The 14,241-nt window shown below is 41.2% G+C and overlaps 1 long non-coding RNA gene across 6 annotated transcripts in view; it reads left to right on the plus strand.

Moving 5' to 3' along the window:
* Nucleotides 1-7,556: 7,556 nt before the first annotated feature.
* LOC107183389 overlaps nucleotides 7,557-14,241 on the plus strand; it is a 13,380-nt gene continuing 6,695 nt past the window's right edge. For 3 of the 6 annotated variants that reach the window (XR_001514180.1, XR_001514183.1, XR_001514185.1), the window contains exons 1-5: nucleotides 7,557-8,381; nucleotides 10,746-10,809; nucleotides 11,227-11,317; nucleotides 12,454-12,549; nucleotides 12,895-13,003. This is a non-coding gene — a long non-coding RNA (uncharacterized LOC107183389). Of the gene's footprint in view, nucleotides 8,382-8,594; nucleotides 8,731-10,745; nucleotides 10,810-11,223; nucleotides 11,318-12,453; nucleotides 12,550-12,894; nucleotides 13,004-14,241 lie in introns of all 6 variants that reach the window. The other 3 variants (XR_001514182.1, XR_001514184.1, XR_001514181.1) reach the window with 3 other exon arrangements.

Genomic DNA, 14,241 nt, shown 5'->3' on the forward strand with positions numbered 1-14,241 from the left:
AGGGCAGGGCTGTGGTGTGGTGTGGCTGTGTGCTCTGCTGGTGACCACAGCAAATTCTGCAGGGCTGTGGTGACTTCCTTGGGGATGACTCCGGCCCTCCTCATCATCCCAGGGATTCCTTCTCTTTTCAAAACTGTGCCCACTCTGTGTTCTCAGGACTGTGCTATGCTCACTTGCTGTTGTAGCTCAGGCTGCTGTAACAAAACACCACAGACTGGGTGGCTTAAACAACAGACACTTATTTTTCACAGTTCTGGAGGCAGGAAGTTTAAGATCAAGGTGCAAGGCAGATTTGCTGTCTGATGAGGACCTGCTTCCTGGTTGCCAGGGGGTCACCTTCAGATGGAAGAGAGAGCAAGCTCTGTTCTCTCCCTTTTCTTATAAGGACATTTATCCCATCGTGGGGGCTCTACCATCCACATCTAAGCCCATGTACCTCCCAAAGGCCCCACCTCCAAATACCATCACACGGGAGGTTAGGTCTCCAACCTATGAATTTGGAAGGAAAAGAGGGACACAAACATTCATTCCCTAGCACTTGCCATAGAGCACACACATGCGCATGCAGACACACACACAGATAGGCAATGTTCCATGTGTCTTTGCTAGTAGACATTGCCATAGCTTGGGGTCGACTGTAGAGTATAGAAGAATGAAGGTTACAAAAGCTCTTTTACTCATTTATGTAGAATGTATGAGTCTTTTGAAAAAATTTAATTCCCTCCCAAGGTAAATTATACAGGGCCTAGCACAGTGCCTGAGCCAATGGGTGCTAGTCACCACTGAGGGAAATCATTCTCTCTGAACTAACATCCTTGAGTATCATAACTAATCCTGCTGTATCTGCAACACAGGTTCTTACTTACCTTTTGGGAGTACACAGTATGTAGATACAGCTTTCTCGGTGTATTTAGTTTTTGATTTGCTGCGAAAAGCTATCTCAGGAGTGTTTTTAAATTCTGGACTGGGAAGCTGTTTCAAACACTGCGCAATGCAAGTTGTATATAAATAAGGACAGTGATACCGTTTGTAAGCCAGGCGTAAACACGACCAAATCTAAAGCACTAACAGCGATTTTGGAATTTGCAAGCTCGGGTGATGTCAGTGGAATGGGGTGATTTGAGCTGACGGACCAGCCATCCATGTGGAGAGGAGCTTAGTGGCGGCTTTAGGAGAGCTGGCTGGCAGGTGGCCACCCCAAGAGGACAGCTTCCGGCAGGACCGCCTGGATGGAAGGTAACGAAAGAGAAGATGGGTTAAATGTGGAGGCTAAAGGCATGGCAAAACCTAAAAGGCCCTGGTAATAAACATAATAATCAGTACTATGGTAAATGCTTTGATTCTTGTGCCTACTGGAACTTAACTTAATTGCTATCATAGCATACTGCAAGATAGATTTGATCATTCGTTTTGCAGGTGAGAAGTCTGAGATGCAGGCTATCAATTTGCTCATGGTCGTATAACTAGTAGGAGAAGGAGGGAGGAGGCAAGAATTTGAATTGAGGCCTTTCTGACTCCAAACATACTTGTCTCTGTGGCCCAATGATAACATTTTACTTACTGTCAACCAACTCAATTCATAAATATTATTCAGGGCCCTACCGTGTTCCAGGAACTGAAAAGACAGGAGAACTCGCAGATTCTGTTGTGAAGGAGCAGATTCCTAGAGGAGCTCGGCAGGTCCTTAGAATGCCATGTGTACGTTATTCAGATGATGTAGCAGTGATAAGAAGGGAGTTTGGTTTTCACCTGCACCCTAAATCCTTACTTTGAGAGTTAAACATTCTCACCTAGATTCCTTTCCGTTTCTTCAGAGGCAGCATATCCAAAATTGGATGTAGCTCATCCCACACCCTAAAACCCACCAACCACAGCTATTTCCCCTCCCAACTTCCCTGTCTATTCAGGGCAGCACAGCAAACTAACAAGATTGGAAACTTTCACCATCATTGCCACTTCCTTATTTGGGGATCTTAGACCAATGGGTGTCCTACCCAAATGCTTCCTGTATCCTCTCCTGTTGTGTTGCCGTCACTTATCCAAGCCTTTATACCTCATCCTGCAACACTGTAACTGGCTTCCCTTCCTCTATGCTCTCCTTCCCCCACCAGTGTGTCTGTCTTCAAGCCACAACCCCCTTTTCTTAAAAAAAAAAAAAAAAGAAAAGATATTTTTATTGATTTCTGAGAGGAAGGGAAAGGGAGAGAGAGTTAGAAACATCAATGATGAGAGAGAAATGACTGCCTCCTGCACGCTCCCTAATGGGGACCAAGCCCGCAACCTGGGCACCAGAATCAAACCCAGGACCCTTCAGTTCACAGGCGGATACTCTATCCACTGAGCCAAACCACAATCCCCTTTTCTTAATAACTGCATTCATCAGATCCCCTGAAGATCCAAAGTGAACCACTCATTCCCTCGTTAAGCTCCCTGAGGGCAGGGTGTTTTCTCTCTTTTGTTCACTATCCTATTTTCAGTGCCTAGAGAGAAACCTGATACCTTGTTTTTAATGTAGGGACTGATGCAGGAGTAGTCAGAGAGGAAGGGAGGGAGGGAAGGAAAGAGGGAGGGAAGGAGGGAGAAAGGGAGGGAGGCGACTAATATTTTCTAGGGCTTATTATGTTCAAGCATTTGCTAGTTACTTTACATGTGACTTCATTTCATCTTTACAGGCTATTATGATCCACAAATTTTATTAACTTACTCAAAACACATTTATTGAATATTGACACATGCCAGTCCAGGAAAGATCAACAAGGCAGGCTTAATGCATGCACTCTTGGAATGTGTGGCTCAGAGAGACAATACTCAAGTAAAAGAACAAAGTAGCTACAATTTGCAATAAAGATGAGGAAGGAACCAGAGACTTCGCTGCAGCTGGAGGCTGAAGAGCATAGCTCAACTGTGGCCTTTGAAAGCCGTGCTAAGGTATCACGTCCATCCTTATTGCCACTGCTGCCCACCAGACAGCAATTTCAGGGGGGCCCTATGCTTCTCTCTGCTCCACGAACACACCACACTTTCCCCGCCTCAGGTCCTTCCTCACATTCCATTCAATAGGTAGGTATTTCCCGTTTTCTGCACTGCTTGCCATGCTTCTCAGTATATGCACTTTGCATGCCTCTGGGGAGTTCCTATGCTTGTGAAAGGATTAGGAACCCCCAGCAGTGCTGTCCTACCCAGCAGGACATGGCCAGTGAGAGACCTGATGGAGACATGAAGGAAATATGGGACGGTTTTGATGGAGACATGGTCATGTCCATTTGAGGGAGATTAGAAAATGTAGTTTGAAGAGGTGGTATTGGGGGGCATGGGTATGATTTTTACAGCTTACCATGGTAGAGAAAGGATGTTTAAGACAGGTGAGACAGCATACACAAAGATTGCATAGATGACAGAGTTCCGGGCACATTCTGGCAGTAGCAAGAATCGCAGGGTGGCTGGACGATGGAGCAGTTGTAGGGGAGAGAGGGCATTGAACGCTAACATGGGACCATGCATTGGAGGACCAAATGCCAGAGAGAGGAGTGTATAATTGATGTGGTGGGCAGTGGGAATTCACTGCCTTTGTGACTAGGAGAAAGGCATGCTTGTAGCTGCATTTGAGGACGATGGTGCTGGCATGCTGGAGGAGGAGCGGGGGAAGCCAATTAGATGGCTGTTGGCAGTAGATCAGGTGAATGGTAAAAAGGAGGTGATCTTGGGGGATACAATGATGATGAAGGCTGTGAAGCCAGAGAGGACAGGCAAGTCACAGGGCTCTGAGCGAATGGACGCATTAGACACAAAAACAATGTCGGTGGGAAATTAATTTGAAGTGAAAGATAATTCATTGGCATCCCTTTAGCTGGAAATGTCTTCTCTTCTCTAGTCTATATAAAGTTTAACTTTATGGGGAAGGTGGGTAAAAGCTGAATAATGCAGTTTTAGCCTTTACAGCAGTTCTAGTCTGTTGACATAAATGAATGTCGATTGCCTTATATTGTTCCTTACCTGGTGTGAGTGTGTTGGTCTGGTCTCCACAGGTAATGATAAATCAGGAACTTTAGTTTCCTCTAAATTTTCTAAAGTTCAGAGAAAAAGAAGCTTACAGACAAACTCCTAGAAATCTCTTTGAATCTTTTTCTTGGGGGAAAAAAAAGGTTAGAATTTCCCATTGAACTATGTGTAGTTTGTAATTTCATCAAAGTCTAATGCACAGTTTATGATTAAGGAAAAAGAAGGTAGAACGTATGTAGAAGGAACAAAAGATGTCAACATATAGAGGGAAAACCTAGTGCCAAAAAAAAAAATTCAAGTCAATATTAGCCCAAGACATGAAGCTCCATTTTCAATGTTGGTTCACCTGATCCAAACAAACACAAACCAGTTATAAAAACTGGACCTTATTTGAAAGAGACCAAACCAATACCATCACAGTTTAGTGAGACTACCACAGGAAGCATGCAGGCACCTGACCTTTGACCTTTAATGTTTTTGCCATTTTTTAGGATAAAGGGGAAGGTCCTGTTACCGGAGACGTTTTGCCGAGTGCTTCGGCATCCTGGGAATTTGCTCGGCCTGTTTGATGTCATCATCTGGTTCCCAAGTGGTGGACGTTCTCTTCAGGAGATATTTGGGTAATGGGTCTAATGGTAATAATGGTTTAATAGCACAGGTTTCTTTTAAAGAACTGAAAAATTAAAAAAAATAATTTCTGGTTTGTATTTATGACAACCTGTGAGGTTAGAAAGGAAATATCGTTATGTGTATAGCCCAAATCTCTTTCCTGTGAATTTGGGAAAAATGAAAGAAGTCCGTCTCACGTATCTCAAAACTGAGTAATGAATGGACCGATCTTCCCAACACTTTGGGGGCGCTTTACTTCTGGTATACCACATTCATTTAGCCAGTGAAATGACATTCATTAGAATCTTGAATATTTAATTCACTTTTAAATATGTTCGATAAATTCGCAGTTTAAAATATACCCCATCAAACTTCGGTCTCCATGTATGCTGACAGAGGTCATTGAAGAGCTTAGAAGTGAAAATCCAAAGACCAAGTATGAGAAAAACAATAACACATAAATCAGAGTGACACTATGTGATGTCGTGTGGAGGACAAAAAGCCCCTGCTAATTGCAGAGGAGAACTTTAAATGTGCGTGAGTGGCTTTTTAGATATGGATATTTAATCTTTTCCTCGTAGGAAGCTTTCTTTTCTTTTTTTTTTTAAAGCAACTGACATATATCTTGGGACTAATTTATGTTATGGCTTTGGGAGCTAAAATGTGTTTTAAAATGATGTTCACATAAAGTTTTAAAAAAAGTGTTAGCTTTTATCAGGTGGTAAGCTAATCCTGGATTCCCGCCTGTATTCACATATACTAGGCTTGAGACAAATTAAATGAAATATATTATGTATTGTGTTTAAATTATCTTTGCTTTTGCATTGCAGGCATAACTTTTTAAATGTGAAAATTCAGACACAGACATATGTGTACAGAGCAATGCAACTCTGAGCTCATGCCTAAAACATCCCTGACGGCCTTGTGATAGTTCTGGAGGTGGCTGCCTAAGTAAAATGTGAATATGGACTTGGAATGCCATGTAAGTCTCCTGTATTGGTGTGCTTGTCCTTGTGGATCCCATGTACTATTGTGAAAATTATATAAGATGGCATAATGATGAAACTATGCAAGGCAAAATTTAATCAAGATGTATTAAAATCATAAGAAATAAGTAAAGAAAAGCCATTCTGAGTAAACTGCAGCAGAATAAAGGGATTGGCAGCCCTCTTCATAATTCTATTGCAGTGGTTTCTAAACTATTGTGTGAGGTTTTGTATTTCTAATTAGCTAAGTACTGAAATATGCTCTCTAAAGTGACTCATGGAAATGTGGAATAACTGCAAAAAATATCAGGGAACTTGAATTGAATGTAGACTCAATACATTTTTTCATAGCATAAATTATGAAACAGTATTCTGATACAATATTGTAATCTATCTCTCTGCCATGGCTAGAACTTTAGTAGTTAAGACATGTGTGAGGACGATCCAGTGCAGAGATCCTTGCATGTCTAGATCAGGCTTTCTCTTTTGCTAACACTGGGTTAGTTTCATGTCCATGATAACTCGGCATGCTGTGATGTCATTACTAGAATCGGAGTCTGGCCCAGGTAGGAAAGCTAATGGTAATCATAATGATCGCTGGCATATACTGAACCTCTGATGTATGCCAAGTGTTAACTTATTTAGCATGCGCTAACTTATTTAATCCTCACAGCAGCCCTATTAGACATATGAAGGAAGGAAGTAACAGTAAGTTACTTCAGAGAAAGTAAGTAACTCACTTAGGCTCACACAGCCAGGAAGTGGCAGACCTGGGATTTGAACCCAGGACTTTCGGTTCTAGACTCTACACTGTATCTTCACTGTACTGTGGCACCTCACATGCCAGGGTGTTGTTGTACCGCTGTTGGTGACATCCTCAGGTCTCTTTGGCATTCTTATCAGAGTGTCAGTTTATCTCTTTGGACTTCTTTTGCTCCTGCTCTGTTGCAATAGGACCCCTCTGAATTCAGAGAATATGATGTCCTTAATGAATCATCGAGACATTTCAGGACAGTTTTAGGGGTTTTCTATGGAGATCTCATTTCTTAATTCTGACTCAACCACCAGAATAATTTGATATATATGACATATGACTCCTGCATACAATTAAGTGAATAAAAACCCTTAACCACATTTGCTAGTGGAAAAGAAATAAACTGCCCACATGTTTGGAACACATAACCCTAACTCTACCTCTAACTCATACTTACTCTCCATTAGTTTGAATTTTAGGGAGATTTATTAACATGCGGGGTACTAATATTGTACCGTTCAAGAATCATGACAGAGTTGTGTGAAATGAGAAATCCAGTGAATTACAGGAAAACCAAGATTCTCAAGGCAAAGCTAAAGGAACATTACTGATAACACATATGAGCTTGCTATCCAGCTTTTAACACTTCTTGCACCATACTAATCTTTTTTTAATTTTATTGATTTTTTATAGAGAGGAAGGGAGAGGGATGGAGAGTTAGAAACATCGATCAGCTGCCTCCTGCACATCGCCACTGGGGATGGGCCTGCAACCAAGGTACATGCCTTGACCAGAATCGAACCTGGGACCCTTCAGTCCACAGGCCGACACTCTATCCACTGAGCCAAACCGGTTAGGGCGCACCATACTAATCTTATTGTCAATGCATTTAAGATTGTTTCCAAGTAATGCTCATCAACACCAATTCTATTTAAAATACTTTAAAGTATTTCACATGTGCCCAAGCCAATGTGGCTCAGTTGGTTGAAGTGTCATCCTGCAGGTTCGATTCCTGGTGAGGGCACATATGCAGGTTGTGGGTTCCATCTCTGGACAGGGTGCCTACAAAAGGCAGCTAGTCAATCTCTCTCTCTCTCTCTCTCTCTCTCTCTCTCTCTCTCTCTCTCTCTCCTCTCTCTCTCTCTTCCTCTCTCTGTCTGAAATCAATAGGAACATATCTTTGGAAGGATTAAAGGGAGCAGGGGAAGTACTGCACATGTGCATAAGGGCAAGAGTAACAAATATGACAGTTCTTTGTAGATTCAAGGGTAAAAGAATGCACGAAAGTGGTAAACAGCCTGATGAAATCCTAACTCGGTAGTGGCACAGTTACTTAACAGATTGGATTATTCTGCGGAGAATTAGTGACCCCCTTCAGTCAATGTATTTGGAGTCCTAGGTGTGCCTGGTTCTCTGCTGGGTGCTAAGGACGCAGAAATGAATCCAGCGCCTTCCTTTGGCTCAGAGGGCATCTGGTCTACTTCTCCCTTCTCTGTTAAATCATTTTGTCTCCAAGCCTTACATAATCTTTCTACCGCAGGGAGACCTAGTGTGAGTAACTTAACTATCTCCCCTTAAAGTTAGAATGAAATAACACCGACTTTTACTCTGAAATCCATGGAAATGTAAAATTTCCTGTTCTGTTGTCCTTGATAAAATACAACATAACAACTAGTTGCTGGGTTACTGCATAAAACACAGGCTCCAAACTGCAGTGGGGAAGAACAGTTAGCAATTAAGTAACGGAAATGACTAGTGGTTTGAAACCCAGCAGACTGCCCAGGCATCTAGGTTACTTAGGCAACTTTTATCACTAAGGAAGTAGTTCTGGTGACTCATGCTCCTACAGAGTGGCTTCCTTCCTTCAAAACTAGTGCATTCAGGGACGTTGCCATTATGCATCTCTCTTCTTTTTCTTTGGACGAGGGCAGAAAAAGTGCATTGGATGGTATGGGTTTATTACTTAGTAGCATATTATTCACTGGCTGGCCCATATCTTGAAACTTAATGGACTCATGGTGATCAGAATAAAGGTCAGTAGTTTCTGCAAAATATTGCTAAATTAAATAAAGGTAGGATTAATAGCTTATTTTCTAAGCAGAAATGCTGTGTCTTATAATAATATTTCTTGTCAGTTTCATTTTGTTATTTAATCCGTGTTATTTAAAATACTAGTCACACTTTTGATAAACTAGAATACTGAAGTACTTTATACCACTACATTAAAATGCCTTCCTTTTTTCAAGGAGATGAAAAATGGGATTCAAGTCTCCTTTGAGAGTTGTCTAGAGGCGATGGTTATAAAAATAAAGGAGCTGGTAGGAAACTCCTTTGCCAGCATCTCTCTCCAGATTTTCTGTCTACCTGCCTGATGCTCCAACGGTATTTGCTTGTTGGCTTAAAAAAATAGTAGAGAAGTTGTGGAAGAAGGTAGTTCATCCAAAGCGTTTTAGGTCGATGTGTGTTTGGAGAAGTCAGTGGAAGAACGTACTGTCGACAGTTGAAGAAAACTGGGAGCCAAGCATCCGACTGGGTCCTGGGGTCCGGACAGGAGCCCCGGTTTCCTGTGAGGCCTGTGGTGCCCGTTCCTAGTGCGCTCCACCTACAGGCACCCGAATCATCCCGGTATCTCTTGTCCTGACTCCAGAAGTCACGCTGTAAGGCTCAACATGTAGACAGCGTCACTGTGGCTGTTTCCATTTTGCTTTCACTGCAGCCCTTTTCTGTTTTTAATTTTGTGGCTGGCAAAGCTTGAAAAGACCGTGAGTCAGGCCAACCATTCTTTCCCCTCCAGATAGAAGCCTTAGTGTGCGGCCAAGGCACTGAGCACCGTTTGTGCTCATGAACCTTAGCTGCTGGAAGCTTTTCTGTGGGGACGGGGAACATGTGGGGGAAGTACAGTCCCGTGGTCCCCAAAGTGTGGTCCCCAGACCAGCTCGGCAGCAGCATCCCCTGGACATTTGTTAGAAATGCCAGCGATCCTTCCCCACTCCAGACGGACTGAGTCAGAAACCCCGGGGGAAGCAATCTGCGTTTTAACAAGATGATTCCAGATGATTCTGAGGAATGCTAAAGTCTGAGAACCATTGTGCTAATGAACTGTTAGTGCTTTGGCCAGGGCGGGTATGAAAAATACAGAGGTTGGAGAGTGGGCATGTTGATGAGTCTTTGCTCAGAAGGAAAGGAAGAATAGAGAGAAAAAATATTTTACCTCTTAGAATTCCAAAAAAGAACAAAGAGAAAGCCTGGATCATAATCAGCAGAACTAATTGCTTGCATGAACCCTTTGCTTTCTCAGAGAAGGGCAATCCAGATGACGAGGTTACGGAAAATATGTTTGCACAGCTTTGAAATTCTAGAATAATCTCTCTCATGAGAAAAGACATGTCTTTTTCATATTAAAGAATAAATTCAACTCAAGTTTGTAAAACTCTATAAGATTATTGTATTGCATTGACGGGCTAGGCGAACTTGTTGGTCCCTTTAAAACCCCTGTCTCAACATCTGAAAACCACGTGTGTTGTTACTCTCCATGAATTATCTCATTGGGATGAAGTGAGGGCTTCAATATACGTTAGAGGATTTGCGCGGCACTTTGAGCATGGAAAAATGCGAAGCGTAAGGGTCAAGCATGATTAATATAAATATTGATGGTGCAGAGAGGTTTGGAAGTTGATACAAAAATGGGTTAATTTTTCAACTTCCCTTTGACATCTGCCCCTTTTAGTTCTGGCTCTGTCATGTATTAGTTTGTGATGTTAAGTAAAACACAGGTTTTTAAAGCTTTTAATCTTAGTTTCCTCATAAAAAAAACATAGCACAAATGATGCACACCCAGAGGATCCCTGTGAGAATAAAATTGGATTAAAATATGAAAATGCAGTTTCTAAAGGTCAAACATTACAAATTTTAGATGTTGTTGTTGTTTTATGTCTGGATTGGAGAGGCTTTTTGATTGTTGACACAGTGACATCACCCAGGAGTTTAGAATATGTGTGTCAGCAGCTTGTATGATTACAAAAAAATAGCTGTGTTGACTTTTCTACTAATTCTCCATCAGTGGAATGTTTCCACTTTCTCATGAAATAAGGGAGACCCGCATATATTTAATTAAAGAAAGTAAGCCTGACATTTTTTATCCTTTGAACTAAGAGACTACACTTCACTCATCCTCTGGTGGACCGATGGCTGTGGGGTCAGGCTACGTGGGTAAATTCCCAGCTCCTCTGCTTCCGATGGCGCAACCATGGGGAAGGCTCAGTGTCCTCACACCTGAAGTGGGCTGGTGATATTTCAGGGTTGCATGAAGATGAAGAGAAATGTGCATAAAATACATAGGCGAGTGCCTAGCACAGAGTAAGTACTCAATAATGTGGGTGTTTGTTATTAAACTCTAGCAGGAAGAGGAGGACAGAAGCCTGGAAGTCAAGGGCAAGGAAGAATAAGAGAAGAGGGCAGCTGGTAAAAATTCAAGGAGTTCCCATGACTTTTCTGGTCACTTTAATTAAAGTCAAACAATTCTCTGATCACTTCTAATTGAGAACACTAATCACGTGATTTATAATCTGCAAGTCATGTAATAAGCAAAATTTCAATCTTGTGTTAAAGTTACATGTCTTCTCTCTCCTAGCTTGAGTGCTAGAGGCAAGGAGCCATAGAAAATGAGAATACTGGATTTCCCTCTTTTTTTTTTCTCCTCTCCTCCCCTCTCTCCCTCTCTCCATCCTCCTTCCTCATCTTGCTAACTACGGGTTAGAGCTCATAAACGGAAGAGGTGGGGGAGAAAAAGTTCTTCCTGGGCAGGTGCTATTGATGATCGAGTATTGGTTTACACCTCTGGTTTCAGCTTGCATTTAGAACTGGCCCGTTTTCTAGCAGGTGCTTCTTGGGAGACTTCTCATTATTAGGATGTCTCTCCCAACGCTCCCTTGCCACACAGAAGTGCATTTTTATTTGGCTTCCACAGAAGGTAGGAGTTTTTTAGAAGCGCACTCCTGGCTTCTGTGAGCTCTGATATCTTCTTTCCAGCGGGCGATTCTTGAACAGAGCCCAAGGCAGCTAGCTCTCTCTTGTGTGGCTTAGATCTGGTCCAAGGGACGTACTTTACATTCTAAAACTCAGAGGGTACCCTCTAGAGAGGGTATTATGTTAGTGAAATAAGCCAGACAGAGAAAAGACAAATACCATATGATTTCACTTGTATGTGGAATCTTAAGAATAACGTAAAGGAACAAAAAAACAGACTCATGGATACAAAGAACAAAATGAGGGTTGCCAGGTCCAAGGGGTTTTGGGGGGCTGGGTAAAAAGGGAGTAAGGAGTACAAATTGGTAGTCTCAGAAGAGTGATGGAGATGTAAAGTACAGCATAGGCAATATAGTCAATATTGTAATAACTATTATGGTGCCAGGTGGGTACTAGGATTATCATGGGGGTGTCACTTCAAAAATTATATAATTGTCTAACAACCATGCTATACACCTGAAACTAAAATAAAATAGTGTTTAAAGTCAACTGTAGCCCTAACCAGTTTGGCTCAGTGGATAGAGTGTCAGCCTGTGGACTGAAGGGTCCCGGGTTGGATTCCGGTCAAGGACATGTACAGGTTGTGGGCACATCCCCAGTGGGAAGTGTACAGGAGGCAGCTGATCGATGTTTCTCTCTCATCGATGTTTCTAACTCTCTATCCCTTTCCCTTCCTCTCTGTAAAAAATCAATAAAATAGATAAAAAAAAGAAAGAAAGTCAACTGTAATTGAAAAATAAAAAACCTCAGAGGGTAATGAGGAAACAAACTTCCTGGGTGGTTCTTTGAAGCACTTAACCTGTGCTTGAGATGAGTGGCAAAGAGCCCCATCGATCTTCTGAGGAGAGGCATGCTGGTAACTTTCTCCAAAAACCTTCATCTTTTACCTTCCACTGGGTAAACGGTTATAAATGTTATAGAGCTCTTTCTGGAATCTTCCTTTAGAAACATTGCATTATACTGTTGTATTTTACTCTGGTATTGGCGTCTGATGTTTGGTACTTTTAGTCAAAAATTGCACGTCAACTCCTACTGAGGTAAAAGGGGGGCGATCACTTTGGGAATGCTCTGCCTTCACAGACCATCGCCCAGAGCCGCTGGTGCTGGGGATGCACCTGCACTGTGACTGGGACTCCGGAGTGCTCATGCTAATCCAGAGGAAAGCTTTAAATGAGAGTGAGTGTTTTTTAAGGTGTTGATACTTAGTCTTTTCCTCATAGGCAGCTTTCTAAAAAGAGACTGACATCACTTGAAAGTAAGTTATGTTACTGTTTTAGGAACTAAAATGCTTTTAAAAGTTATGTTCAAAAATAGATCCAGAGACAAAGAAGTGTGGAACAGACTGTGGAATCTCAGAGGGATAAAAAAATCATGATCACATGAAGTTAAAAATCTATTAACTTTTATCCGTTTTAAGATGACCCTCCATTCCTGCATGTATTCAAATAAACTAGTCTTGAGACAATTTAAACAAAATGTATTTTGTACTGTGCTTAAATTATGTTTTCTTTTGCATTGCAGGCATATATATTTTTAATGTTAAAATTCAGACACAGACATTGTGTACAGATATGTGCAACTCTGAGCTCATGCCCAAAATGTCCTTGATGGCCTTGTGATAGTTCTGTAGGTGGGTACCTAAGTAAAATATAAACCTGGACTTGGAATGTCATGTAAGTCTCCTGCCTGCCTGATGCCCCTAACTACTTGCCTGCCTGTTTGATCACCCCTAACCACCTCTGCCTGCCTGCCTGATCGCCCCTAACCTCTCGGCCTGATTGCCTGAATGCCCCTAACCACCTCTGCCCCAGCCCCGCCGCCACAGCTTCGCCAGGAATGACGTCTGGAAGGTTGTTCGGCTGTTCGGTCCAATTAGCACATTACACTTTTATTATTATAGATAATTTGTTTTACCCATCAAAATTAGCATGCATTATTTCTAAAATTCAGAAAAAAAATCAAGATAACAAAATCTGTATACCTCTTTGATATATTGAATGAAATTCAGAACTGGTAATCATAAAATGTTAGGTGAAGAAAGTCAGGATATAAAATATATATGCAAGAAGATTATGATTTTGGTAAAATATAATTAGTGCAAAGACCAGAAGGAGAAACATCATAATGTTAGCCACAGTTTTCTCTTGAGGTTTTTAAATTTTATTTTTTATACATTTCTTAATTTCCCTAATATTACTAAAAAAGAGAAAAAAATGCGTAGAGGAGAGGCTCTTAGAATTGGGTTTGGCTTTCAATATGCTGGGCATTTCTGATGTGTGTTTATTGAGTCTCTTTGCCTTTTGGTAATAATAAAAATCTGTTTTTCAAAAAAAGTCACATCTTTATAGCATAAGTCATATAATGAAACTACCATCTGAAGCGTTTGGATTTTAAAACTGTGAATTCTACAAGGACATACAAATAATGCTCTTTGTTGCATTCTTTTCCCAGCCTATCTGAGGATTTAGTCTTAAAATGAAAGGAATAAAAAAAGATATGACATGCAGATTCCTGACGTTCTTTCCTAACCAGAATGATTTTTAGCTCCTAATGTGGTTTCCCCCCAAAATATATACTGACTCTCTTCTTTCATTTATTATTTGATGTCTTCCAGTTATTAAGAAAAAAAAAAAACCCGAATGCTTTTTTTCAATTTCTCTTTTTAAAAATGTGATTCTGTGACCTATAAATAAATCTGTTAATGAATGAATGTATAATAAATGTTAATAAATCAATGACTATTGATTGACTTATGTGATATTGAGCAGATCACATGAAGGCTTCTCTCTCTCTTTTTTAAAATATTTTATTGTTGAGAGTATTATAAATGTCCTCCATTTTACCCCCTTTGCCCTCTCCACCCAGCTC

The sequence above is a fragment of the Myotis davidii genome, unplaced genomic scaffold, assembly GCF_000327345.1.
Source record: "Myotis davidii unplaced genomic scaffold, ASM32734v1 scaffold980, whole genome shotgun sequence".
Classification (NCBI taxonomy): domain Eukaryota; kingdom Metazoa; phylum Chordata; class Mammalia; order Chiroptera; family Vespertilionidae; genus Myotis; species Myotis davidii.